The sequence below is a fragment of the Caretta caretta genome, chromosome 3, assembly GCF_965140235.1.
Source record: "Caretta caretta isolate rCarCar2 chromosome 3, rCarCar1.hap1, whole genome shotgun sequence".
NCBI lineage: Eukaryota > Metazoa > Chordata > Testudines > Cheloniidae > Caretta > Caretta caretta.
This window is the reverse complement of record NC_134208.1, coordinates 140,151,397-140,177,532: the sequence shown is the minus strand read 5'-3', so window position 1 is coordinate 140,177,532 and position 26,136 is coordinate 140,151,397. Positions and strand designations below refer to the sequence as shown.

General features: G+C 54.3%; 1 long non-coding RNA gene and 22 other non-coding genes across 23 annotated transcripts; 1 reads left to right on the top strand and 22 right to left on the bottom strand.

Annotated features, from left to right (window-relative positions):
- Window positions 1–296: 296 nt before the first annotated feature.
- Window positions 297–379, bottom strand: TRNAL-AAG (transfer RNA leucine (anticodon AAG)). Its single transcript has one exon. It is a non-coding gene; the product is annotated as a tRNA-Leu (tRNA).
- A 1,270-nt stretch (window positions 380–1,649) lies between these two features.
- TRNAL-CAG (transfer RNA leucine (anticodon CAG)) lies at window positions 1,650–1,732 on the bottom strand. Its single transcript has one exon. It is a non-coding gene; the product is annotated as a tRNA-Leu (tRNA).
- Window positions 1,733–2,194: 462 nt separating this feature from the next.
- On the bottom strand, window positions 2,195–2,277 carry TRNAL-AAG (transfer RNA leucine (anticodon AAG)). Its single transcript has one exon. It is a non-coding gene; the product is annotated as a tRNA-Leu (tRNA).
- An 888-nt stretch (window positions 2,278–3,165) lies between these two features.
- TRNAL-AAG (transfer RNA leucine (anticodon AAG)) lies at window positions 3,166–3,248 on the bottom strand. The gene has a single exon. It is a non-coding gene; the product is annotated as a tRNA-Leu (tRNA).
- Window positions 3,249–3,478: 230 nt separating this feature from the next.
- On the bottom strand, window positions 3,479–3,561 carry TRNAL-UAG (transfer RNA leucine (anticodon UAG)). The gene has a single exon. It is a non-coding gene; the product is annotated as a tRNA-Leu (tRNA).
- Window positions 3,562–4,003: 442 nt separating this feature from the next.
- Window positions 4,004–4,086, bottom strand: TRNAL-AAG (transfer RNA leucine (anticodon AAG)). Its single transcript has one exon. It is a non-coding gene; the product is annotated as a tRNA-Leu (tRNA).
- A 477-nt stretch (window positions 4,087–4,563) lies between these two features.
- On the bottom strand, window positions 4,564–4,646 carry TRNAL-CAG (transfer RNA leucine (anticodon CAG)). The gene has a single exon. It is a non-coding gene; the product is annotated as a tRNA-Leu (tRNA).
- Window positions 4,647–5,109: 463 nt separating this feature from the next.
- TRNAL-AAG (transfer RNA leucine (anticodon AAG)) lies at window positions 5,110–5,192 on the bottom strand. Its single transcript has one exon. It is a non-coding gene; the product is annotated as a tRNA-Leu (tRNA).
- Window positions 5,193–5,685: 493 nt separating this feature from the next.
- TRNAL-CAG (transfer RNA leucine (anticodon CAG)) lies at window positions 5,686–5,768 on the bottom strand. The gene has a single exon. It is a non-coding gene; the product is annotated as a tRNA-Leu (tRNA).
- A 462-nt stretch (window positions 5,769–6,230) lies between these two features.
- On the bottom strand, window positions 6,231–6,313 carry TRNAL-AAG (transfer RNA leucine (anticodon AAG)). Its single transcript has one exon. It is a non-coding gene; the product is annotated as a tRNA-Leu (tRNA).
- Window positions 6,314–7,201: 888 nt separating this feature from the next.
- TRNAL-AAG (transfer RNA leucine (anticodon AAG)) lies at window positions 7,202–7,284 on the bottom strand. The gene has a single exon. It is a non-coding gene; the product is annotated as a tRNA-Leu (tRNA).
- A 230-nt stretch (window positions 7,285–7,514) lies between these two features.
- Window positions 7,515–7,597, bottom strand: TRNAL-UAG (transfer RNA leucine (anticodon UAG)). The gene has a single exon. It is a non-coding gene; the product is annotated as a tRNA-Leu (tRNA).
- A 442-nt stretch (window positions 7,598–8,039) lies between these two features.
- TRNAL-AAG (transfer RNA leucine (anticodon AAG)) lies at window positions 8,040–8,122 on the bottom strand. Its single transcript has one exon. It is a non-coding gene; the product is annotated as a tRNA-Leu (tRNA).
- Window positions 8,123–8,615: 493 nt separating this feature from the next.
- Window positions 8,616–8,698, bottom strand: TRNAL-CAG (transfer RNA leucine (anticodon CAG)). The gene has a single exon. It is a non-coding gene; the product is annotated as a tRNA-Leu (tRNA).
- A 462-nt stretch (window positions 8,699–9,160) lies between these two features.
- Window positions 9,161–9,243, bottom strand: TRNAL-AAG (transfer RNA leucine (anticodon AAG)). Its single transcript has one exon. It is a non-coding gene; the product is annotated as a tRNA-Leu (tRNA).
- Window positions 9,244–10,131: 888 nt separating this feature from the next.
- TRNAL-AAG (transfer RNA leucine (anticodon AAG)) lies at window positions 10,132–10,213 on the bottom strand. The gene has a single exon. It is a non-coding gene; the product is annotated as a tRNA-Leu (tRNA).
- A 238-nt stretch (window positions 10,214–10,451) lies between these two features.
- TRNAL-CAG (transfer RNA leucine (anticodon CAG)) lies at window positions 10,452–10,534 on the bottom strand. Its single transcript has one exon. It is a non-coding gene; the product is annotated as a tRNA-Leu (tRNA).
- A 463-nt stretch (window positions 10,535–10,997) lies between these two features.
- On the bottom strand, window positions 10,998–11,080 carry TRNAL-AAG (transfer RNA leucine (anticodon AAG)). The gene has a single exon. It is a non-coding gene; the product is annotated as a tRNA-Leu (tRNA).
- Window positions 11,081–11,573: 493 nt separating this feature from the next.
- On the bottom strand, window positions 11,574–11,656 carry TRNAL-CAG (transfer RNA leucine (anticodon CAG)). The gene has a single exon. It is a non-coding gene; the product is annotated as a tRNA-Leu (tRNA).
- A 462-nt stretch (window positions 11,657–12,118) lies between these two features.
- On the bottom strand, window positions 12,119–12,201 carry TRNAL-AAG (transfer RNA leucine (anticodon AAG)). Its single transcript has one exon. It is a non-coding gene; the product is annotated as a tRNA-Leu (tRNA).
- Window positions 12,202–13,197: 996 nt separating this feature from the next.
- Window positions 13,198–13,280, bottom strand: TRNAL-CAG (transfer RNA leucine (anticodon CAG)). Its single transcript has one exon. It is a non-coding gene; the product is annotated as a tRNA-Leu (tRNA).
- A 1,043-nt stretch (window positions 13,281–14,323) lies between these two features.
- On the bottom strand, window positions 14,324–14,406 carry TRNAL-AAG (transfer RNA leucine (anticodon AAG)). Its single transcript has one exon. It is a non-coding gene; the product is annotated as a tRNA-Leu (tRNA).
- A 3,186-nt stretch (window positions 14,407–17,592) lies between these two features.
- LOC142071598 (uncharacterized) lies at window positions 17,593–25,126 on the top strand. The gene is made up of 3 exons (XR_012667731.1): window positions 17,593–17,859; window positions 17,988–18,105; window positions 24,853–25,126. It is a non-coding gene; the product is annotated as an uncharacterized LOC142071598 (long non-coding RNA).
- Window positions 25,127–26,136: the final 1,010 nt, after the last annotated feature.

The following is a 26,136-nucleotide window of genomic DNA, read 5'->3' as shown; positions in this document are numbered from 1 at the left end:
GATGAGGCTGTCAGGAGTAGGATTGGAACCCACGTTTCCAAGGGAGACTGCGACCTTAACACAGCATCTTGGACCGCTCAGCCAATCTGACTGGGGGTGGCATGCTGCATGGCCCCCGTACCCAACAGAGTCCCTCTCTGGCTTTGACACGGCACAGGCCAGCGTAGCGGTGCCTTTTCCCCGAGGCCCAGGGGGAAGACGTGGGAACTCCTTCTCTGACAAGATCAGCAGCAACCGTCCGCCCGTCTGAAAAAAACCGAAGCAAGCCCCAAGAGAACAAAAGCCTGAGACACTGCTGTCAGGAGTGGGATTTGAACCCACGCCTCCAGGGGAGACTGCGACCTTAACGCAGCGCCTTAGACCGCTCGGCCACCCTGACGGCCTGCAAAAAGTCCCTCCGCTAGCTTTCGGCAGAGCGGCCAATGCTCAGGCACACTGGAAGTCGTTGCCTACTCCTGCGGCCCCTTACCTAGCACCAAGAAAAGAGCCCTTGGCTCCCTCCCACCAAGAGGCAGCCAGGGAATGCCTCCTGCCACGACAGGCAGAGAAGAGGCTGTCAAGGGTGGGATTCAAACCCACGTCTCCGGGGGAGGCTGCGACCTTAACGCAGAGCCTTGGATCGCTCAGCCACCCTGACCGGGAGCGCTCTTGCCCGCTACTAGTGGGGATGGTAGCGGCCCCAGGCCAACCAGAGTTTCCCTCTGGCTTCGACAGGGCGCAGGCCAGCATGGCGGAGCCTTTTCTCCAAAGCCCAGGGGGAGGACGTGGGAACTTGCAATGAACCAAAGGAAGCCCCAAGAGAACAAAACATGCTGCTGTCAGGAGTGGGATTTGAACCCACACCTCCGGGGGAGAGTGCGGCCTAAAAGCAGTGCCTTGGACAGCACAGCCAGCCTGACCAAGCAGAGAGAGACCCCTTTGAGTGGGAGTCGAAGAAAAAACACCCGCGTGCGGGACAGGGAGAAAAAACGCCCCAGGACTCTCCCTCTATGTGCCCCACTCCTGAAGGGGCGGAAACTCAGGGCTTCTCAGAAGTAGGATTCAAACCCACCTCTTGGGGGCAGACTGCGACCTGAATGCAGCGCCTTAGACCGCGCATTCACCCTTACGGCCTGCTGCAAGTCCCTCTGCTAGCTGTCAGGAGAGCGGCCAATGCTCAGGCTCACTGGAAGTCGCTGCCCGCTTCCGCAGCCCCTTACCTAGCACCAAGAAAAGGGCCCTCAGCTCCCTCCCACCAAAAGGCGGCCAGGGAACGCCTCCCGCCACAGCAGGCAGAGAAGCAGAGAGGGCCCCCTTTGGGTGGGAGTAGAAGAAAAACCACGCACGTGCAGCACAGGGAGAGAAACCGGCCCAGGGCTCTCCCTCCAGGTACCCCACTTCCGAGGAGAAGGAAACTCAGGGCTTGTCAGGGGTGGGATTCGAACCCATGCCTCCGAACCTTAATGCAGCGCCTTGGACCATTCGGCCATTCTGACCAGGATCGGCGTCCTGCCGGCGCTCTCTTGCCCGCCACTTGCGGCGGCGGCAGGGGCACTGCGCCGACCAGAGTCCATCTCTGGCTTCGACAGGGCACAGGCCAGCATGGCAGAGCCTTTTCTCTGAAGGCCGGGGGGAGGACGTGGGAACTGAACAAAAGCCCAACACGCTGCTGTCAGGAGTGGGATTTGAACCCACGCCTCCGGGGGAGACTGCGACCTGAACGCAGCGCCTTAGACCGCTCGGCCACCCTGATGGCCCTCAAGAAGCCTCTCCGCTAGCTGTCAGCAGAGCGGCCAACGCTCAGGCACACTGGAAGTCGAGGCCCGCTCCCATGGCCCCCTACCTAGTACCAAGAAAAGGGCCCTCAGCTCCCTCCCACCAAGAGGCAGCCAGGGAACGCCTCCCACCATGGCAGGCAGAGATGAGGCTGTCAGGAGTAGGATTGGAACCCACGTTTCCAAGGGAGACTGCGACCTTAACACAGCACCTTGGACCGCTCGGCCAACCTAACTGGGGGTGGCATGCTGTAGGGCCCCTGTACCCACCAGAGTCCCTCTCTGGCTTTGACAGGGCATAGGCCAGCGTGGTGGCGCCTTTTCCCCGAGGCCCAGGGGGAGGACGTGGGAACTCCTTCTCTGACAAGATCAGCAGCAACCGCCCGCCCGTCCAAAAAAAACCGAACAAACCCCAAGAGAACAAAAGCCTGACATGCCGCTGTCAGGAGTGGGATTCAAACCCACGCCTCCATGGGAGACTACGACCTTAACGCAGCGCCTTGGACCACTCGGCCACCCTCACTGGGAGCGGCATGCTGCCAGCGCTCTCTTGCAGCGCTGGCAGGGGCCGCGGGCCCACCAGAGTCCCTCTCTGGCTTCGACAGGGCTCAGGCCAGAGTGGAGGAGCCTTTTCTCCGAGGCCCCGGGGGAGCCTGTGAGAACTCCTTCTCTGACGAGATCAACAGAAGCTGCCCACCCGCAAAGAACCGAAGGAAGCTTAAAGAGATCAAAAGTCTGAGGGCCCTTTTCTTGGTACTAGGTAAGGGGCCACGGGAGCGGGTCTCTCTGAGTCCCTCTCTGGCTTCTACAGGGCGCAGGCGAGTGTGGCAGCGTCTTTTCCCCGAGGCCCCTGGGGAGGATGTGGGAACGCCATCTCTGACGAGATCAACAGAAGTCGCCCGCCCGCAAAGAACCGAAGGAAGCTTAAAGAGAACAAAAGCTCAGCATGCTGCTCTCAGGAGTGGGATTCGAACCCAAGTCTCTGGAGGAGAGTGTGGCCTAAAAGCAGCGTCTTGGATAGCATGGCCAGCCTGACCAAGCAGAGAGAGACCCCTCTGAGTGGGAGTCGAAGAAAAAGCACCCGCGTGCGGCACAGGGAGAAAAAACACCCCAGAACTCTCCCTCCATGTGTCCCACCTCCGAGGGGGCGGAAACTCAGGGCTTCGATTCAAACCCATGCCTCTGGGGTAGACTGTGACCTGAACGCAGCACCTTAGACCGCTCGGCCACCCTGAAGGCCTGCAAGGAGTCCCTCCGCTACCTGTCAGCAGAGCGGCCAACGCTCAAGCACACTGGAAGTCGCTGCCTGCTCCCGCGGCCCCTTACCTAGCACCAAGAAAAGAGCCCTTGGCTCCATCCCACCAAGAGGGGACCAGGGAACGCTTCCTGCCATGACAGGCAGAGAAGAGGCTGTCAGGGGTGGGATTCGAACCCACGTCTCCGGGGGAGACTGCGACCTTAATGCAGCGCCTTGGACCGCTCGGCCACCCTGACTGGGAGCGGTGTGCTGCTGGCGCTCCCTTGCCCGCCACTAGCGGTGATTGCAGGGGCCCTGGGCCCACCAGAGTCTCCCTCTGTCTTCCACAGGGCGTAGGCCAGCGTGGCGGAGCCTTTTCTCCGAAGCTCCGGGGGAGGACGTGAGAACTCCTTCTCTGACGAGATCAACAGAAGCCGCCCGCCCGCCCGAAAGGAAGCCTCAAGAGAACAAAAGCCTGGCACACCGCTGTCAGGAGTGGGATTCGAACCCACGCCTCCAGGGGAGACTGCAGCCTAAATGCAGCGCCTTAGACCACTCAGCCACCCTGACAGCCTGCTGCATCTCCCTCTGCTAGCTCAGGAACACTGGAAGTCGAGGCCCGCTCCCGTGGCCCCTTACCTAGTACCAAGAAAAGGGCCCTCAGCTCCCTCCCACCAAGAGGCAGCCAGGGCACGCCTCCCGCCATGGCAGGCAGAGATGAGGCTGTCAGGAGTAGGATTCAAACCCACGTTTCCAGGGGAGACTGCGACCTTAACACAGCATCTTGGACCGCTCAGCCAATCTGACTGGGGGTGGCATGCTGCATGGCCCCCGTACCCACCAGAGTCCCTTTCTGGCTTTGACAGGGCACGGGCCAGCGTAGCGGTGCCTTTTCCCCGAGGCCCAGGGGGAAGACGTGCAAACTCCTTCTCTGACAAGATCAGCAGCAACCGTCTGCCCGTCCGAAAAAAACCGAAGCAAGCCCCAAGAGAACAAAAGCCTGAGACACTGCTGTCAGGAGTGGGATTTGAACCCACGCCTCCAGGGGAGACTGCGACCTTAACGCAGCGCCTTAGACCGCTCGGCCACCCTGACGGCCTGCAAAAACTCCCTCCGCTAGCTTTCGGCAGAGCGGCCAATGCTCAGGCACACTGGAAGTCGTTGCCTATTCCTGCGGCCCCTTACCTAGCACCAAGAAAAGAGCCCTTGGCTCAGTCCCACCAAGAGGCGGCCAGGGAACGCTTCCTGCCACAACAGGCAGAGAAGAGGCTGTCAGGGGTGGGATTCGAACCCACGTCTCCGGGGGAGACTGCGACCTTAATGCAGCGCCTTGGACTGTTCAGCCACCCTGACCGGGAGTGGTGTGCTGCTAGCACTCTCTTGCCCGCCACTTGCAGCAGTGGCAGGGGCCCCAGGCCCACCAGAGTTCCTCTCTGGCTTCGACAGGGCGCAGGAGCCTTTTCTCCGAGGCCCCGGGGGAGGATGTGAGAACTCCTTCTCTGACGAGATCAACAGAAGCTGCCAGCAAAGAACCGAAGGAAGCCCCAAGAGAACAAAAGCCAGGCATGCCGCTGTCAGGAGTGGGATTCGAACCCACGTCTCCGGGGGAGACTGCGACCTGAACGCAGCGCCTTAGACCTCTCGGCCACCCTGACGGCCCTCAAGAAGCCTCTCCGCTAGCTGTCAGCAGAGCGGCCAACGCTCAGGCACACTGGAAGTCGAGGCCCGCTCCCATGGCCCCCTACCTAGTACCAAGAAAAGGGCCCTCAGCTCCCTCCCACCAAGAGGCAGCCAGGGAACGCCTCCCACCACGGCAGGCAGAGGTGAGGCTGTCAGGAGTAGGATTCAAACCCACGTTTCCAGGGGAGACTGCGACCTTAACACAGCATCTTGGACCGCTCAGCCAATCTGACTGGGGGTGGCATGCTGCATGGCCCCCGTACCCACCAGAGTCCCTCTCTGGCTTTGACAGGGCACAGGCCAGCGTAGCGGTGCCTTTTCCCCGAGGCCCAGGGGGAAGACGTGCAAACTCCTTCTCTGACAAGATCAGCAGCAACCGTCTGCCCGTCCGAAAAAAACTGAAGCAAGCCCCAAGAGAACAAAAGCCTGAGAAACTGCTGTCAGGAGTGGGATTTGAACCCACGCCTCCAGGGGAGACTGCGACCTTAACGCAGCGCCTTAGACCGCTCGGCCACCCTGACGGCCTGCAAAAAGTCCCTCCGCTAGCTTTCGGCAGAGCGGCCAATGCTCAGGCACACTGGAAGTCGTTGCCTACTCCTGCGGCCCCTTACCTACCACCAAGAAAAGAGCCCTTGGCTCCCTCCCACCAAGAGGCGGCCAGGGAACGCTTCCTGCCACAACAGGCAGAGAAGAGGCTGTCAGGGGTGGGATTCGAACCCACGTCTCCGGGGGAGACTGCGACCTTAATGCAGCGCCTTGGACTGTTCAGCCACCCTGACAGGGAGTGGTGAGCTGCCAGCACTCTCTTGCCCGCCACTTGCAGCAGTGGCAGGGGCCCCGGGCCCACCAGAGTCCCTCTCTGGCTTTGACAGGGCGCAGGCCAGCGTGGCGGAGCATTTTCTCCGAGCCCCCGAGGGAGGACGTGGGAACTCCTTCTCTGACGAGATCCACGCAAGCCGCCTGCCCGCAAAGAACCGAAGGAAGCTCCAAGAGAACAAAAGCCCAGCATGCTGCTGTCAGGAGTGGGATTTGAACCCACGCCTCCGGGGGAGACTGCGACCTGAACGCAGCGCCTTAGACCGCTCGGCCACCCTGACGGCCCTCAAGAAGCCTCTCCGCTAGCTGTCAGCAGAGCGGCCAACGCTCAGGCACACTGGAAGTCGAGGCCCGCTCCCATGGCCCCCTACCTAGTACCAAGAAAAGGGCCCTCAGCTCCCTCCCACCAAGAGGCAGCCAGGGAACGCCTCCCACCATGGCAGGCAGAGATGAGGCTGTCAGGAGTAGGATTGGAACCCACGTTTCCAAGGGAGACTGCGACCCTAACACAGCACCTTGGACCGCTCGGCCAACCTGACTGGGGGTGGCATGCTGTAGGGCCCCTGTACCCACCAGAGTCCCTCTCTGGCTTTGACAGGGCATAGGCCAGCGTGGTGGCGCCTTTTCCCCGAGGCCCAGGGGGAGGACGTGGGAACTCCTTCTCTGACAAGATCAGCAGCAACCGCCCGCCCGTCCAAAAAAAACCGAGCAAACCCCAAGAGAACAAAAGCCTGACATGCCGCTGTCAGGAGTGGGATTCAAACCCACGCCTCCATGGGAGACTACGACCTTAACGCAGCGCCTTGGACCACTCGGCCACCCTCACTGGGAGCGGCATGCTGCCAGCGCTCTCTTGCAGCCGTGGCAGGGGCCGCGGGCCCACCAGAGTCCCTCTCTGGCTTCGACAGGGCTCAGGCCAGAGTGGAGGAGCCTTTTCTCCGAGGCCCCGGGGGAGCCTGTGAGAACTCCTTCTCTGACGAGATCAACAGAAGCCGCCCACCCGCAAAGAACCGAAGGAAGCTTAAAGAGATCAAAAGTCTGAGGGCCCTTTTCTTGGTACTAGGTAAGGGGCCACGGGAGCGGGTCTCTCTGAGTCCCTCTCTGGCTTCTACAGAGCGCAGGCGAGTGTGGCAGCGTCTTTTCCCCGAGGCCCCGGGGGAGGATGTGGGAACGCCATCTCTGACGAGATCAACAGAAGTCGCCCGCCCGCAAAGAACCGAAGGAAGCTTAAAGAGAACAAAAGCTCAGCATGCTGCTCTCAGGAGTGGGATTCGAACCCAAGTCTCCGGAGGAGAGTGTGGCCTAAAAGCAGCGTCTTGGATAGCATGGCCAGCCTGACCAAGCAGAGAGAGACCCCTCTGAGTGGGAGTCGAAGAAAAAGCACCCGCGTGCGGCACAGGGAGAAAAAACACCCCAGAACTCTCCCTCCATGTGTCCCACCTCCGAGGGGGCGGAAACTCAGGGCTTCGATTCAAACCCATGCCTCTGGGGTAGACTGTGACCTGAACGCAGCACCTTAGACCGCTCGGCCACCCTGAAGGCCTGCAAGGAGTCCCTCCGCTACCTGTCAGCAGAGCGGCCAACGCTCAAGCACACTGGAAGTCGCTGCCTGCTCCCGCGGCCCCTTACCTAGCACCAAGAAAAGAGCCCTTGGCTCCATCCCACCAAGAGGGGACCAGGGAACGCTTCCTGCCATGACAGGCAGAGAAGAGGCTGTCAGGGGTGGGATTCGAACCCACGTCTCCGGGGGAGACTGCGACCTTAATGCAGCGCCTTGGACCGCTCGGCCACCCTGACTGGGAGCGGTGTGCTGCTGGCGCTCTCTTGCCCGCCACTAGCGGTGATTGCAGGGGCCCCGGGCCCACCAGAGTCTCCCTCTGTCTTCGACAGGGCGTAGGCCAGCGTGGCGGAGTCTTTTCTCTGAAGCCCCGGGGGAGGACGTGAGAACTCCTTCTCTGACGAGATCAACAGAAGCCGCCCGCCCGCCTGAAAGGAAGCCTCAAGAGAACAAAAGCCTGGCACACCGCTGTCAGGAGTGGGATTCGAACCCACGCCTCCAGGGGAGGCTGCAGCCTAAATGCAGCGCCTTAGACCACTCGGCCACCCTGACAGCCTGCTGCATCTCCCTCTGCTAGCTCAGGCACACTGGAAGTCGAGGCCCGCTCCCGTGGCCCCTTACCTAGTACCAAGAAAAGGGCCCTCAGCTCCCTCCCACCAAGAGGCAGCCAGGGAACGCCTCCCACCACGGCAGGCAGAGATGAGGCTGTCAGGAGTAGGATTCAAACCCACGTCTCCGGGGGAGACTGCGACCTTAACACAGCATCTTGGACCGCTCAGCCAATCTGACTGGGGGTGGCATGCTGCATGGCCCCCGTACCCACCAGAGTCCCTCTCTGGCTTTGACAGGGCACGGGCCAGCGTAGCGGTGCCTTTTCCCCGAGGCCCAGGGGGAAGACGTGCAAACTCCTTCTCTGACAAGATCAGCAGCAACCGTCTGCCCGTCCGAAAAAAACCGAAGCAAGCCCCAAGAGAACAAAAGCCTGAGAAACTGCTGTCAGGAGTGGGATTTGAACCCACGCCTCCAGGGGAGACTGCGACCTTAACGCAGCGCCTTAGACCACTCGGCCACCTTGACGGCCTGCAAAAAGTCCCTCCGCTAGCTTTCGGCAGAGCGGCCAATGCTCAGGCACACTGGAAGTCGTTGCCTACTCCTGCGGCCCCTTACCTAGCACCAAGAAAAGAGCCCTTGGCTCCCTCCCACCAAGAGGCGGCCAGGGAATGCTTCCTGCCACAACAGGCAGAGAAGAGGCTGTCAGGGGTGGGATTCGAACCCACGTCTCCGGGGGAGACTGCGACCTTAATGCAGCACCTTGGACTGTTCAGCCACCCTGACCGGGAGTGGTGAGCTGCCAGCACTCTCTTGCCCGCCACTTGCAGCAGTGGCAGGGGCCCCGGGCCCACCAGAGTCCCTCTCTGGCTTTGACAGGGCGCAGGCCAGCGTGGCGGAGCATTTTCTCCGAGCCCCCGAGGGAGGACGTGGGAACTCCTTCTCTGACGAGATCCACGCAAGCCGCCTGCCCGCAAAGAACCGAAGGAAGCTCCAAGAGAACAAAAGCCCAGCATGCTGCTGTCAGGAGTGGGATTTGAACCCACGCCTCCGGGGGAGACTGCGACCTGAACGCAGCGCCTTAGACCGCTCGGCCACCCTGACGGCCCTCAAGAAGCCTCTCCGCTTGCTGTCAGCAGAGCGGCCAACGCTCAGGCATACTGGAAGTCGAGGCCCGCTCCCATGGCCCCCTACCTAGTACCAAGAAAAGGGCCCTCAGCTCCCTCCCACCAAGAGGCAGCCAGGGAACGCCTCCCACCATGGCAGGCAGAGATGAGGCTGTCAGGAGTAGGATTGGAACCCACGTTTCCAAGGGAGACTGCAACCCTAACACAGCACCTTGGACCGCTCGGCCAACCTAACTGGGGGTGGCATGCTGTAGGGCCCCTGTACCCACCAGAGTCCCTCTCTGGCTTTGACAGGGCATAGGCCAGCGTGGTGGCGCCTTTTCCCCGAGGCCCAGGGGGAGGACGTGGGAACTCCTTCTCTGACAAGATCAGCAGCAACCGCCCGCCCGTCCGAAAAAAACCGAACAAACCCCAAGAGAACAAAAGCCTGACATGCCGCTGTCAGGAGTGGGATTCAAACCCACGCCTCCATGGGAGACTACGACCTTAACGCAGCGCCTTGGACCACTCGGCCACCCTCACTGGGAGCGGCATGCTGCCAGCGCTCTCTTGCAGCGCTGGCAGGGGCCGCGGGCCCACCAGAGTCCCTCTCTGGCTTCGACAGGGCTCAGGCCAGAGTGGAGGAGCCTTTTCTCCGAGGCCCCGGGGGAGCATGTGAGAACTCCTTCTCTGACGAGATCAACAGAAGCCGCCCACCCGCAAAGAACCGAAGGAAGCTTAAAGAGATCAAAAGTCTGAGGGCCCTTTTCTTGGTACTAGGTAAGGGGCCACGGGAGCGGGTCTCTCTGAGTCCCTCTCTGGCTTCTGCAGGGCGCAGGCGAGTGTGGCAGCGTCTTTTCCCCGAGGCCCCGGGGGAGGATGTGGGAACGCCATCTCTGACGAGATCAACAGAAGTCGCCCGCCCGCAAAGAACCGAAGGAAGCTTAAAGAGAACAAAAGCTCAGCATGCTGCTCTCAGGAGTGGGATTCGAACCCAAGTCTCCGGAGGAGAGTGTGGCCTAAAAGCAGCGTCTTGGATAGCATGGCCAGCCTGACCAAGCAGAGAGAGACCCCTCTGAGTGGGAGTCGAAGAAAAAGCACCCGCGTGCGGCACAGGGAGAAAAAACACCCCAGAACTCTCCCTCCATGTGTCCCACCTCCGAGGGGGCGGAAACTCAGGGCTTCGATTCAAACCCATGCCTCTGGGGTAGACTGTGACCTGAACGCAGCACCTTAGACCGCTCGGCCTCCCTGAAGGCCTGCAAGGAGTCCCTCCGCTACCTGTCAGCAGAGCGGCCAACGCTCAAGCACACTGCAAGTCGCTGCCTGCTCCCGCGGCCCCTTACCTAGCACCAAGAAAAGAGCCCTTGGCTCCATCCCACCAAGAGGGGACCAGGGAATGCTTCCTGCCATGACAGGCAGAGAAGAGGCTGTCAGGGGTGGGATTCGAACCCACGTCTCCGGGGAGACTGCGAGCTTAATGCAGTGCCTTGGACCGCTCGGCCACCCTGACTGGGAGCGGTGTGCTGCTGGCGCTCTCTTGCCCGCCACTAGCGGTGATTGCAGGGGCCCCGGACCCACCAGAGTCTCCCTCTGTCTTTGACAGGGCGTAGGCCAGCGTGGCGGAGCCTTTTCTCCGAAGCCCCGGGGGAGGATGTGAGAACTCCTTCTCTGACGAGATCAGCAGCAACCGCCCGCCCGCCCGCAAAAAAACGAAGCAAACCCCAAGAGAACAAAGCCAGGCATGCCGCTGTCAGGAGTGGGATTCGAACCCACGTCTCTGGGGGAGACTGCGACCTGAACGCAGCGCCTTAGACCGCTCGGCCACCCTGACGGCCCTGAAGAAGCCTCTCCGCTAGCTGTCAGCAGAGCGGCCAACGCTCAGGCACACTGGAAGTCGAGGCCCGCTCTCATGGACCCCTACCTAGTACCAAGAAAAGGGCCCTCAGCTCCCTCCCACCAAGAGGCAGCCAGGGAACGCCTCCCACCACGGCAGGCAGAGGTGAGGCTGTCAGGAGTAGGATTCAAACCCACCTTTCCAGGGGAGACTGCGACCTTAACACAGCATCTTGGACCGCTCAGCCAATCTGACTGGGGGTGGCATGCTGCATGGCCCCCGTACCCACCAGAGTCCCTCTCTGGCTTTGACAGGGCACAGGCCAGCGTAGCGGTGCCTTTTCCCCGAGGCCCAGGGGGAAGACGTGCAAACTCCTTCTCTGACAAGATCAGCAGCAACCGTCTGCCCGTCCGAAAAAAACCGAAGCAAGCCCCAAGAGAACAAAAGCCTGAGACACTGCTGTCAGGAGTGGGATTTGAACCCACGCCTCCAGGGGAGACTGCGACCTTAACGCAGCGCCTTAGACCGCTCGGCCACCCTGACGGCCTGCAAAAAGTCCCTCTGCTAGCTTTCGACAGAGCGGCCAATGCTCAGGCACACTGGAAGTCGTTGCCTACTCCTGCGGCCCCTTACCTAGCACCAAGAAAAGAGCCCTTGGCTCCCTCCCACCAAGAGGCGGCCAGGGAACGCTTCCTGCCACAACAGGCAGAGAAGAGGCTGTCAGGGATGGGATTCGAACTCACGTCTCCGGGGGAGACTGCGACCTTAATGCAGCGCCTTGGACTGTTCAGCCACCCTGACCGGGAGTGGTGAGCTGCCAGCACTCTCTTGCCCGCCACTTGCAGCAGTGGCAGGGGCCCCGGGCCCACCAGAGTCCCTCTCTGGCTTTGACAGGGCACAGGCCAGCGTGGCGGAGCATTTTCTCCGAGCCCCCGAGGGAGGACGTGGGAACTCCTTCTCTGACAAGATCCACGCAAGCCGCCTGCCCGCAAAGAACCGAAGGAAGCTCCAAAAGAACAAAAGCCCAGCATGCTGCTGTCAGGAGTGGGATTTGAACCCACGCCTCCGGGGGAGACTGCGACCTGAACGCAGCGCCTTAGACCGCTCGGCCACCCTGACGGCCCTCAAGAAGCTTCTCCGCTAGCTGTCAGCAGAGCGGCCAACGCTCAGGCACACTGGAAGTCGAGGCCCGCTCCCATGGCCCCCTACCTAGTACAAAGAAAAGGGCCCTCAGCTCCCTCCCACCAAGAGGCAGCCAGGGAACGCCTCCCACCATGGCAGGCAGAGATGAGGCTGTCAGGAGTAGGATTGGAACCCACGTTTCCAAGGGAGACTGCGACCCTAACACAGCACCTTGGACCGCTCGGCCAACCTGACTGGGGGTGGCATGCTGTAGGGCCCCTGTACCCACCAGAGTCCCTCTCTGGCTTTGACAGGGCATAGGCCAGCGTGGTGGCGCCTTTTCCCCGAGGCCCAGGGGGAGGACGTGGGAACTCCTTCTCTGACAAGATCAGCAGCAACCGCCCGCCCGTCCAAAAAAAACCGAACAAACCCCAAGAGAACAAAAGCCTGACATGCCGCTGTCAGGAGTGGGATTCAAACCCACGCCTCCATGGGAGACTACGACCTTAACGCAGCGCCTTGGACCACTCGGCCACCCTCACTGGGAGCGGCATGCTGCCAGCGCTCTCTTGCAGCGCTGGCAGGGGCCGCGGGCCCACCAGAGTCCCTCTCTGGCTTCGACAGGACTCAGGCCAGAGTGGAGGAGCCTTTTCTCCGAGGCCCCGGGGGAGCATGTGAGAACTCCTTCTCTGACGAGATCAACAGAAGCCGCCCACCCGCAAAGAACCGAAGGAAGCTTAAAGAGAACAAAAGCTCAGCATGCTGCTCTCAGGAGTGGGATTCGAACCCAAGTCTCCGGAGGAGAGTGTGGCCTAAAAGCAGCGTCTTGGATAGCATGGCCAGCCTGACCAAGCAGAGAGAGACCCCTCTGAGTGGGAGTCGAAGAAAAAGCACCCGCGTGTGGCACAGGGAGAAAAAACACCCCAGAACTCTCCCTCCATGTGTCCCACCTCCGAGGGGGCGGAAACTCAGGGCTTCGATTCAAACCCATGCCTCTGGGGTAGACTGTGACCTGAACGCAGCACCTTAGACCGCTCGGCCTCCCTGACGGCCTGCAAAAAGTTCCTCTGCTAGCTTTCGGCAGAGCGGCCAATGCTCAGGCACACTGGAAGTCGTTGCCTACTCCCGCGGCCCCTTACCTAGCACCAAGAAAAGAGCCCTTGGCTCCCTCCCACCAAGAGGTGGCCAGGGAACGCTTCCTGCCACAACAGGCAGAGAAGAGGCTGTCAGGGGTGGGATTTGAACCCACGTCTCCGGGGGAGACTGCGACCTTAATGCAGTGCCTTGGACTGCTCAGCCACCCTGACCGGGAGTGGTGTGCTGCCAGCACTCTCTTGCCCACCACTTGCAGTAGTGGCAGGGGCCCCAGGCCCACCAGAGTCCCTCTCTGGCTTCAACAGGGCGCAGGCCAGAGCGGAGGAGCCTTTTCTCCGAGGCCCCGGGGGAGGATGTGAGAACTCCTTCTCTGACGAGATCAACAGAAGCCGCCAGCAAAGAACCGAAGGAAGCCCCAAGAGAACAAAAGCCAGGCGTGCCGCTGTCATGAGTGGGATTCGAACCCACGCCTCCGGGGGAGACTGCGACCTGAACGCAGCGCCTTAGACCGCTCGGCCACCCTGACGGCCCTCAAGAAGCTTCTCTGCTAGCTGTCAGCAGAGCGGCCAACGCTCAGGCACACTGGAAGTCGAGGCCCGCTCCCATGGCCCCCTACCTAGTACCAAGAAAAGGGCCCTCAGCTCCCTCCCACCAAGAGGCAGCCAGGGAACGCCTCCCACCATGGCAGGCAGAGATGAGGCTGTCAGGAGTAGGATTGGAACCCACGTTTCCAAGGGAGACTGTGACCTTAACACAGCATCTTGGACCGCTCAGCCAATCTGACTGGGGGTGGCATGCTGCATGGCCCCCGTACCCACCAGTGTCCCTCTCTGGCTTTGACAGGGCACAGGCCAGCGTAGCGGTGCCTTTTCCCCGAGGCCCAGGGGGAAAACGTGCGAACTCCTTCTCTGACAAGATCAGCAGCAACCGTCCGCCCGTCCGAAAAAAACCGAAGCAAGCCCCAAGAGAACAGCAGCCTGACACACTGCTCTCAGGAGTGGGATTCGAACCCACACTTCCAGGGGAGACTACGACCTTAATGTAGCGCTTTGGACCGCTCGGCCACCCTGACTGGGAGCAGCATGCTCTTGGCGCTCTCTTGCCCGCCACTTGCAGCGGTAGCAGGGGCCATGGGCCCACCAGAGTCCCTCTCTGGCTTCGACAGGGCACAGGCCAGCGTGGCGGTGCCTTTTCCCCGAGGCCCAGGGGGAAAACGTGCGAACTCCTTCTCTGACAAGATCAGCAGCAACCGCCTGCCCGCCCGAAAAGAACCGAAGGAAGTCCCAAGAGAACAAAAGCCTGACATGCCGCTGTCAGGAGTGGGATTTGAACCCACACCTCCAGGGGAGACTGCAACCTTAACGCAGCCCCTTAGACCGCTCAGCCACTCTGTTGGCCTGCAAGAAGTCCCTCTGCTAGCTTTCAGCAGAGTGGCCAACGCTCAGGCACACTGGAAGTCGCTGCCTGCTCCCACGGCCCCTTACCTCGCACCAAGAAAAGGGCCTTTGGCTCCCTCCCACCAAGAAGCGGCCAGGGAATGCCTCCTGCCACGACAGGCAGAGAAGAGGCTGTCAGGGGTGGGATTCGAACCCACGTCTCCAGGGGAGACTGCAACCTTAACGCAGCGCCTTGGACCGCTCGGCCACCCTGACCGGGAGCGGTGTACTGCCGGCACTCTCTTTCCCACCACTTGCGGCGGTGGCAGGGTCCCCGCACCCACCAGAGTCCCTCTCTGACTTCAACAGGGCGCAGACCAGCATGTCGGAGCCTTTTCTCCGAGGCCCCAGGGGAGGACTTGGGAACTCCTTTTCTGACGAGATCAAGAGCAACCACCCACCCGCCCTAAAAGAACTGAAGAAAGGCCCAATAGAACAAAAGGCCGGCACGCCGCTGTCAGGAGTGGGATTCGAGCCCACGTCTCTGGAGGAGACTGCGGCATAAACACAGCGGCTGATGGCCTGCTGCAGATTCCTCTGCTTGCTTTTGGCAGAGAGAGGCATGCTCAGGCATCGTCCTTCTTTGGTTTCAGAAAGGAGCTGCTGAAAAGGCTTAATATGTGGAAGGAATTTGTAACTTTTTCTTTTTTCTTGTTATGTGAGGTGATGGAGTTTCATATAGTGTAGACAGCAGTAGCCATTCTGTGTTTTCGAGTGTCGGTTGTGGATGTGAATGTTTGGCTCATCTTCTTTGGAGTGTGATATGTGTGAATGTTTTCCACTTACCCCACATGTATGGGGTGGGGCTAATCTGTGGAGTGTGGTATATATTCCCATGTGGTTGGCAAAGTCCTCAGCTGGCAAACAGGAGCAGCAAACAGGGGAGTTTCAGAGGGAGTTTCTGTGGGGAGAGAATGCACGTGGGCTGCTGTTGTGGGGGAAGGCTGTCCTCGGCCTCCGTGGCCCTGTGGGTGTTGCCTCTCAGTGCTGTACGGCATGTTCCTTCCTGCCCCATGCTCTATTGGGTTCATTCCTCCGTGGTGCTCAAGACAGCTGCATGTAAACTGGAACAGGTGCTCTGAGGGGGTCCCAGAGAATTAGAAGAATGGAGGGCCTTTCCTCTAGGAGGACACTGGTAGCGTTTGGCTTGTTCAGTCTTGGATACACAAGTCTGAGAGGGGACATGTTTACTCTCTTTAAGGGGCAAGCATCAAGGAAGGTGAAGAGGTATTGAAAGAAAAATACAGTGATGTCCTAGGGGCTCATGGCTGTAACCTGGCCACATATGGATTACAGCTATCTATTAGATGACTGTTTCCGATCACCAGAGGAATGAGGTCCCAGAACAGCTTCCCGGTTGGAGTTGTAGGGATAAACAACTGACTTAGTTTTACATGAGTTGGACACATGTATGAATGTGATTGTACAATGGGGGTGCTTGTCCGGCCAGGGGGGCAGGGCTCAGCAGCCATAAACACTGATGCCTCAGGGTTTCAGCTGCTCACCCACAAATTACAGGCAGGTATCTGCCCCACCCCACGCCATGTGTTCTTGGAGGTTTGTAGTTCTCTCTTTCCACTGAGGCATCAGTGATGGCTATGGCTAGAGACGGGACATTGGACGGATGGGTTAGTGTTCTACAGTGGCACCGAGGACTTTCTATCTCAGCTATTTGTCTGGCTGATTCTTGCTCACGTGCTCAGTGTCTGAGTGCCCTCTGTGGGGTCGAGCAGGAATTTTCCCCCAGTGCCAGGTTAGACTGGTAGTGGCCTTTGGATTTTTTTTTTTTGTCTCCTTTTCAAAGTGTGGGTCCTGGTCACTTGCCAGGATTATCTGGGTATATCTCTGTGACCCTAGGCACCTCTGTATTCACATCCAACACAGTACTGCAATGGTTTTCATGCAAAATATGCCTTGGGAGGTATTTAAAAAACAATGACACTGATCAAAAATATCATTGTGTAAGCAGAGTCAGGATGAGCTCCACCCTGACATCTGGTGGTGAGGTGTGGCAAGTTGTGAAAAAGAACTTCAGGGGCTGATCTCATTTGCATAGGCACACCACCCTGCCTAGAATGAGGCCATAACTGCTCAAATGGTCACTTTGGCTGTTGTGGGATCCCCAGTGTCTCTGTTATTGGGGCGGGAAGAATAAATTGTTATTACCTTGATTATGGGAACTGTGCTTGGAACTGTACTTTGCCTTTTGTTATGATGGAGGGACTCACCATCAACTAAGTAGCACTCGCTAGGCAAGGGACATGGGTTCCAAAATTCTGTCAATTGAGAGAGGCTTGAGGCAGGTGTTAGTACCTGGTGGTGTGGGCCCCTTTGTGAGGGCCTGAAACACCGGTTGCACCTCTGTCTCTCTCCACTGTAGAATGTCAGAGCTAATTTTGGGTCTATTAGGAGTCTTGCTACAGGTACTGTGCTGAATTCACTTTGGCCTTATGGTGCACCAGCACTAAGGCTTCCACTACTATGAGCTAGAATCACCGAGCACTGTGTCAAGTAGTGGGGAGCCGGAAGATCTAGAGTGCAGTGGTGCTGTTCATGGATAGACTGGTGGAGTGTTCGTGAGACGGCGAGATGGAGCTGTGCAGAGCGGAGCCGTTCATGAGGCGGCGAAGTGAGCTGAGCAGAGCTGTTTGTGAGGTGGCGAGCTGTGCAGAGCGGAGCCCTGTGGGGCAGTCAGCTTCAGGACATGTAAGGTGCCCCTTACCTCTTTCCCTCACACACAAGCACATTTTAGCCAGACTGGGGAGTAACACTCTGCAGATGAACTTTTGAACTCTGGGGCTGGACTTTTTTGGACTTTGGGTGATTTGTGGATTGCTGGACTCAAGAGACATTTGGGTTCTGGGACTCAAGAACCCGAGGGAAAGGATGTGGCCCAATTTGCTGGGGTGGGTCTTTGCTCATGGTTTGGTTAATGAACACTAGTTGTGTTGTTTCCCCAATTTAATGCTGATGTCATTTACCTCATGTTATTAAAGATTCTCTGCTACACGGAGACTCTGTGCTTGCGAGAGGGGAAGTATTGCCTCTTTGAGGCGCCCAGGGGGTGTGTAAGATTTTCCCAGGTCGAGCCAGTTTTGCATTTGCTTTGATGAGAGGGAACCCCTGTGTACTGAACCCGGCCCTTGCTGCTATCAACTTGGCCTGGCAGAAGGGTTACAATTGCAAAAGAAATGTAACAATGCTGTATGTGACATTGTGGATACTTACTAATATTATGCTTTCAAGGCTGTGACTAAAAGGTGTTTAAGCCAGGCATGCCAAAGGGAGTTGATAAACAAGTTTTCTCCAGACAAAGAGGCTGATATATCAAACCAGGGGTGTGGCCCATATTCAATGGGCTACTCGTTTGTAACGGGGGTTGCTGCAAGAAGAGATAAGTAGCATTGTAACAATCATTATGGAGGGAGAAATCAGCATGCAACGGAATTCCCCAGACCTCATGGCACCTTTACTGATCATGCACCAATTAACTTTATGTGGGGGCACCCTTCAGAAGAAGACATCTCAAAGTTTCATTGAACTATGAAGAGAGGGAGAGCAAATCCACACATGATCCTTCACTTCAAGGAGACAAGAAACAAAGCAATTTGATTTCTGTGTTGGAACCTTCCCAGACTGGCCAATAAAAAGCTGGAAAGGAGACTGTGGGTGAGAGAAACCATCTTGAACAAAGACTGTATCATGCTAGATTAAGTTTTAGTCTTTTAGATGCATGTTTTCACTTCTATTTGCTTGTAACCGTCCCTATCTTTTATCTGTTTTGCTTGATTTGACAGAAGAATGCTAGCAGGAGCATCCCACACACTGACATTGCTGCCACCCCGAAAAGGCTTCAGGTCCAGCTGGTATCACTTAGCCACTTTCTGTTGGAGCATTACAGAGAGCTGGATGGTGGTAATTATTGGGCTAGACACAATTGACACAGTAACTGGGTGTATCTATATTTGGGAGAAACAAGTAATCATGGGCAGTGCTCTAGGGGAGATGATGAGGTTGTGTTTTCTGCTTACCTGTGTCATGTTCTGTTTTGCTGGGGAACTGAATGATACATGTGCATGTACTGAAAGGGAAGCAGCCTGGGTGTGTTGGTAACTGAGATATCATGAAAGCAGGCTAAGCAGCACTGCTCATGGGACAGCTGAAGAAGTGCCCTGTGACACTTGATATCACTTAATCCGTGATCTCTTGTTAATGAACTTGTTTTTCTTTTGTTTTAAATCATCAGTGCTGGATAAGCTTAGTAAAGTTTGTAGGTTAGAATGTCACGCTGTCTCTGAAGAGGCAATGTACCTAAGACCTTCGTTGTGATGGTCCAGTGAGAGTGACAGGAGGATTTGGGGGCAGATTCTGGGCAGGAAGCAGTGATGAGCTGCCAAAATCTGAAGAACTGGTTCCTTCAGTTGCTCCGGGTCTTCGGTGGCACCTTGGTGGCAGGTCCTTCACTCGCTCCGGGTCTTCGGCGGCACTGAAGGACCCGCTGCTGAAGTGCCGCTGAAGACCCAGAGCGAGTGAAGGGCCTGCCGCCGAAGACCCGGAGTGCCGCCTGGTGAGTAAAAATTAAAAAGGGATTCTCAGCCAGGGGAGCCTCCCCAGCCAAGAGCTCAGGTTGGCCGGACAGGATGGTCCTGCGAGCCGGATGTGGCTCGCAGGCCGAAGTTTGCCCACCCTTTTAACAACCGGTTCTAAATCGGCTTCAAAATTTAACAACCGGTTCATGTGAACCGGTGCGAACTGGCTCCAGTTCATCAGTAGCTGGAAGTGTTCTAAAATCAGCCTGCAAGGAGTATCCAAGTTGGGCAAAGCCAGGGTCAGGCTTTTGGGTGCTGTTAAGCTGTTGGGTTCAGAGTCCTGAACCAAAGTTGCACAGCCACAAGACACCAAGGGTTACAAGGCAGACACTGACTGAACCCCTTACTGGCCTAGGTGGAATTTAGGTCTGCCAGGTGGCCTGCAGTTGCCGCATCTTTAGTACAGAAGTGCAGCCCATAAAACATACAGTTCCCAGTGAATATTTCAGCCAGGCTGTCCTGATGAAGATGGAGCATTATCTAATGGGGCTTGCATACTCCCCAGGCTACACATCCATTGTAAAAATTAAGCTTGCTGCGAGCTGGCCTATTTTATACAATTTAGGTATGGTTTTCCTTCAGCTGGGCAAACTTTGAACACCCCAGGGCTAAGAATCACAACTGGCTTTTCTTCCCATGATCTCCAAGTGCTTTATAAAGTTTCAGAGAGGAAAACTGAGGTGTGAAGGGGCTAAGAAACTTGATTTCAGTCATGTAATGAGTATGTTAGGAGTAGAACCAGGTCAGCCAGTCCCTAGGCCTGTGCTCTTAAAATTATTGCCTATGCTTTAGTGAGTAACAGGGGAACTGGAATATGAAAAGCCACCCAGAAAAAGAAAGGGTATTTCAATATAATTGATCTGTTTGGCCACGAATACTGGCTGTGTGGGAACAGAGAGAGATAAGGCTAATGGGTTCATTGCAGAGCAATGTGGTTTGGTCTGTAGCCTGCTATGTTGTATGCGCTGCTCCATTATTTCATTTTTATGTGTTTAGGAAAACTAGAAAACTGGCGTGTAACTAATGACTCTTGGTATTTAATTTGCCTGATGTGTGTTGCTTTTGTAGGCGTGACATAAGTAATACTGATGATCGTCATTGTCCAAATACATTGCCCAAGTAAGAGCTCCCTGAGCTCTCTCCCCTCTATTCCCAAAATGTTTAGCACTCAGATTCACTTTTTTTTTGCTCCTTCTATTACCGAGGAAACCCATCTGGTTGATATTTCATAAGCTTTCCACGTAAAGGAATGTGACACAAATTATAAAGCTCAAATACAGTTGTGTTATGGAGTACATACATGCCACAGATATTTGGAATGTGAATTAAAACAAAAACTAGGTCAACCTTTTCTTAAGACGCCAGGTGTTTAATAAAAAACATTTTATTCTAGACATTTCTGTTGAAAGAGTTCATCTCAATTTTACAGTAAACCACGAGGTATGTTGTGCCACCTATTGGCAAAAATGACAAATTACAATGGCTTAAGAATCCGGTTTGAAGCAGAATCTATCAGTCTTAACATGAACTGACTTTCTTCCAGTAAAATACTGGAGGAGGCTCCTACATACGAACGGCCATACTGGATCAGACTAATGGTCCATCTAGCCCAGTATTCCAACAGTGGCCAACGCGAGGTGCTTCAGAGGGAATGAACAGAACCGGTAATCAAGTGATCCATCCCCTCACTCCCATTCCCAGCTTCTGGCAAACAGAGGCTAGGAACACCATCCCTGCCCATCCTGGTTAATAGCTGTTGATGGACCTATCCTCCATGAATTTATCTAGTTTTTTCTTGAACCCTGATATAGTCTTGTCCTTCACAACATCCTCTGGCAAAGAGTTCCACAGGTTGGCTGTGCATTGTGTGAAGAAATACTTCCTTTTGTTTGTTTTAAACCTTCTGCCTATTAATTTCATTTGGTGACCCCTAGTTCTTGTGTTATGAGAAGGAGTAAATCACACTTCCTTTTCCATTTTCTCTACATCAGACATGATTTTATAGACATCTATCATATCTCTCCTCTCCCCACCACCCTCAAGTCGTCTCTTTTCCAAGCTGAAAAATCTCAGTCTTATCAATCTCTCCTCATATGGAAGCTGTTTGATACCCCAAATCATGTTTGTTGCCCTTTTCTGTACCTTTTCCAATTCCAATATATCTTTTTTGAGATGGGGCGACCAGATCTGCAGGCAGTATTCAAGATGTGGGCATACCATGGATTTACAGAGAGGCAGTATAATATTTTCTGTCTTATTATCTGTCCCTTTTCCAATGAGTCCCAACACTGTTAGCTTTTTTGACTGCTGCTGCACATTGAGTGGATGTTTTTAAGACGAGAACTATCTACAATGACTGCAATGACCCTTTTTTGAGCGCAAACAGTTAATTTAGACCCCATCATTTTATATATATAGTTGGGATTATATATTAGTTGCGGATGATACTAAACTGGGAGGAGTGGTTGATATGCGGGAGGGCAGGGATAGGATACAGAGGGACCTAGACAAATTGGAGGATTGGGCCAAAAGAAATCTGATGAGGTTCAATAAGGATAAGTGCAGGGTCCTGCACTTAGGACGGAAGAACCCAATGCACAGCTACAGACTAGGGACCGAATGGCTAGGCAGCAGTTCTGCGGAAAAGGACCTGGGGTGACAGTGGACGAGAAGCTGGATATGAGTCAGCAGTGTGCCCTTGTTGCCAAGAAGGCCAATGGCATTTTGAGATGTATAAGTAGGGGCATAGCGAGCAGATCGAGGGACGTGATCGTTCCCCTCTATTCGACATTGGTGAGGCCTCATCTGGAGTACTGTGTCCAGTTTTGGGCCCCACACTACAAGAAGGATGTGGATAAATTGGAGAGAGTCCAGCGAAGGGCAACAAAAATGATTAGGGGTCCGGAACACATGACTTATGAGGAGAGTCTGAGGCAACTGGGATTGTTTAGTCTGCAGAAGAGAAGAATGGGAGGGGATTTGATAGCTGCTTTCAACTACCTGAGAGGTGGTTCCAGAGAGGATGGTTCTAGACTATTCTCAGTGGTAGAAGATGACAGGACAAGGAGTAATGGTCTCAAGTTGCAGTGGGGGAGGTTTAGGTTGGATATTAGGAAAAACTTTTTCACTAGGAGGGTGGTGAAACACTGGAATGCGTTACTTAGGGAGGTGGTAGAATCTCCTTCCTTAGAAGTTTTTAAGGTCAGGCTTGACAAAGCCCTGGCTGGGATGATTTAATTGGGGATTGGTCCTGCTTTGAGCAGGGGGTTGGACTAGATGACCTCCTGAGGTCCCTTCCAACCCTGATATTCTATGATTCTATGATTATGTTTTCCACTATGCATTACTTTGCATTTATCAACATTGAATTTCATCTGCCATTTTGTTACCCACTCACCCAGTTTTGTGACATCCCTTTGTAACTCTTCACAGTCTCCTTTGGACTTAATTATTTTGAGTAGTTTTGTATCATCTGCAAATTTTGCACTTCGCCGTTTACCCCTTTTTCCAGATCATTTGTTAATATGTTCAATAAGACTGGTCTCAGTACAGATCCCTGTGGGACACCCCTATTTACCTCTCTCCATTCTGAAAACTGAACATTTATTCTTACCCTTTGTCTCGTATCTTTTAACCACTTACTGATCCATGCAAGGACCTTCCTTCTTATCCCATGATAGCTTACTTTGCTTAAAAGCTTTTGGTGAGGGACCTTGTCAAAGGATTTCTAAAAAATCTAGGTACGCTATATCCAGTGGATCTCCCTTGTTAACATGCTTGGTAACCCACCTCAAAGAATTCTAGCGAGACATGGTTTCCTTTTACAAAAACCATGTTGACTCTTCCCCAACAAATTGTGTGCATCCATGTGCCTGATAATTCTGTTCTTTATTATAGTTTCAACCAATTTGCCTAATACTGAAGTTAGGCTTATTGGCCTGTAATTGCCAGGGTCGCCTCTGGAGTCTTTTTTTTTTAAATAATGGTGTCACATTAGCTATCCTCCAGTCATCTGGCACAGAAGCTGATTAAAATGTTAGGTTACATACCATGGCTATTAGCTCAGCAATTTCACATTTGAGTTCCTTCAGAACTCTTGGGTGAATACCATCTGGTCCTGGTGACTTATTACTGTTCAATTTATCTATTTACCAACCCTCCTGGGCAGGTTTCCAGGAATTCAGTGTTAAAATTCCACCACTAAATTGAAAAGTGTATAACAAGAATTTCTCTGCTTTTGACAGAACTCACCTGCCTTTCTAATACTGCTTTATCAGCCATGCCAAACAGGTCTAGTCCTGTGTTAATGGGTGGGGAAGGAATGGGTTTTTCCAATTTTTTCAATGGTGGGTAGATGGGACACTGCCTGATAACCTGCAACCACAGGTCCTTACAGACCAGTGGACGCAACAGCTGTTAAAAGTTGTTGCTAGCACTCATAGGCAGGTTGCTGTTGCCCTAGGAGCCAATGTTTGAAAAATGGATCAGAGAATGGGTCTAATCTTGAATCCCCAGGAGTGGCAGAGAGGGGATATGGTTATGTACCAACTGGTTAAAGAGAGAGCCCACGCTGTAAGGCCAGTCTAGGCAGGACCTGTGAGAAAGCAAGTCCCACTGTTTATCAGCTAGAAATCTGGTTGGGGAAGAAAACCACATTGAAATGTTTCAGAGTAGCAGCCGTGTTAGTCTGTATCTGTAAAAAGAAAAGGAGTACTTGTGGCACCTTAGAGACTAACAAATTTATTAGAGCATAAGCTTTCGTGAGCTACAGCTCACTTCATCAGATGCATACAGTGGAAAATACAGTGGGGAGATTTTATATACACAGAGAATATGAAACAATGGGTTTTACCATACACACTGTAACAAGAGTGATTAGGAAAGGTGAGCTATTACCAGCGGGGGGCGGGGAGGGACACCTTTTGTAGTGATAATCAAGATGGGCCATTTCCAGCAGTTGACAAGAACAGTAGGAGGGGAAATAAACAAGGGGAAATAGTTTTACTTTGTGTAATGACACATCCACTCCCAGTCTTTATTCAAGCCTAAGTTAATTGTATCCAGTTTGCAAATTAATTCCAATTCAGCAGTCTCTCATTGGAGTCTGTTTCTGAAGTTTTTTTGTTGAAGAATTGCCACTTTTAGGTCTGTAATCGAGTGACCAAAGAGATTGAAGTGTTCTCCGACTGGTTTTTGAATGTTATAATTCTTGACGTCTGATTTTTGTCTATTTATTGTTTTACGTAGAGACTGTCCAGTTTGGCCAATGTACATGGCAGAGAGGCATTGCTGGCACATGATGGCATATATCACATTGGTAGATGCGCAGGTGAACGAGCCTCTGATAGTGTGGCTGATGTGATTAGGCCCTATGATGGTGTCCCCTGAATAGATATATGGACACAGTTGGCAACGGACTTTGTTGCAAGAATAAGTTCCTGGGTTAGTGGTTGTGTTGTGTGGTATGTGGTTGCTGGTGAGTACTTGCTTCAGGTTGGGGGGCTGTCTGTAAGCAAGGACTGGCCTGTCTCCCAAGATCTGTGAGAGTGATGGGTCATCCTTCAGGATAGGTTGTAGATCCTTGATGATGCGTTGGAGAGGTTTTAGTTGGGGGCTGAAGGTGATGGCTAGTGGCGTTCTGTTACTTTCTTTGTTGGGCCTGTCCTGTAGTAGGTAACTTCTGGGCACTCTTCTGGCTCTGTCAATCTGTTTGTTCACTTCAGCAGGTGGGCACTGTAGTTGTAAGAATGCTTGATAGAGATCTTGTAGGTGTTTGCCTCTGTCTGAGGGGTTGGAGCAAATGCAGTTGTATCGTAGAGCTTGGCTCCTCACAGCTGAAATGCTGGACAGGGGATAGCCCTGACCAACTCCAAACAAATTAAGATCACTGCACATGCTGAAGCCCAAGAGGGTGCTCAGAGCACAGTGGGCTGTTCAAGAGCCCACTCCCGAGAAGGGGGTGAAACTCAGGTCCAGCAATATCTGAGTACAAGTTAATAAGTTTAGTTTAAATATTAATGTATAGCCCTTCTATATAGGGAGGGCAAAAGTTTTATTTTGCTTTGTGTTTCAGATTACTAATTGCGTGGATGCTGGAAGATTTTGGAGACGATGCAGTCCTGTGTGCTGTTTTAGCTGGCATTTGGATTGCAGACGTCCTCCTTTGGTGGTGTGAATCCAAAACCTGTTGTATTCGAGGCTGGGGAGACTTCCCGTGGATGACAGTGGAAAATAAAGTGAACAACATGCTCGACATTACCACTGATCCCACCATCCCAGGAGAAATAATCACTCTTTTAGGCTCCTTGGATGGATATGATCCCACTTCAATAAAACTGAAACTGAAAGGCATGGACTTGGACAAAGTAAATAGTAGTGTGGGAATGAGCAAGCACTGGCAATGTATCATGGTTTAGATTGCAAAGGATTTACACTGGTGACTACAGCATTTCTAGCACTGTGGCAGCAACATCACCATCCTTATGCATACATGGGGGAGGTGGGAGAGTGAATTTATTAGTTGGAGGAATAAAAGTCTACCCAGGAGAAGACGGTTATCGCTGGGTGGGAACGGACAGCCTGCTATTTAGTTGTAGTAAGCCCAAGTGCATTCACTTGTGGAATGACATGGCTAAGCGGGACAATTCATTTTAGGCTGAAACACTCCCTTTTGTTCCTATATGCTGGGCAAGAAGATTTTGGGGAAGCAAAACTATAGTTAGTGACACCAGGAGGGCAATGGGAAAATCTTTTGCCCTGCACTTGGGAGGCCCTGGGTTCTCAGGAAATTTACAATAGGGATAAAGGATGTTTTGATAAGAGGGTGGTTAAATGGTACATAAGGTAAAATGGTTATTAACATGCAGCTCAATATGACAAGAAAATGGCCCCTTCTGGGACCTCGTAGAGCCAAAGGAATAGAAGTGTGGATTTTGGAACCACCTGTAATTAATTAGATTGGCACATATGTGGTTAAAACCAATGTAAAAAGCAATGGGTGATTGATCCAACACACATGGCTGGTCTCTGCTGTTTCAGCTCCCGGCTCTGGGCTGCTGCTCTGGCTCCCCCAGCTCTGAGCTGTGGCTCTGTCCCTGGCTCTACCTTACTCTGCTGTGGCAGCCCCATCTCACATAGAGGACAGGCCCTAGTCTCTCAGCTCCCTCATTGGCCTGCCCACCCTATCAACCTTAGTGTGCTGGCCTCTCCCGATTGGCCCTGTTGACCTATCACTCCCAGCATCAGGACTCCTCTTTGGCCCTTCCCCTTTCTCTTGGTATTGGGAGAAGGACAACCAAAAAAACCACAAAGGCTCGGTCTACGCTACCACTTATGTTGGTATAACTTATGTCACACA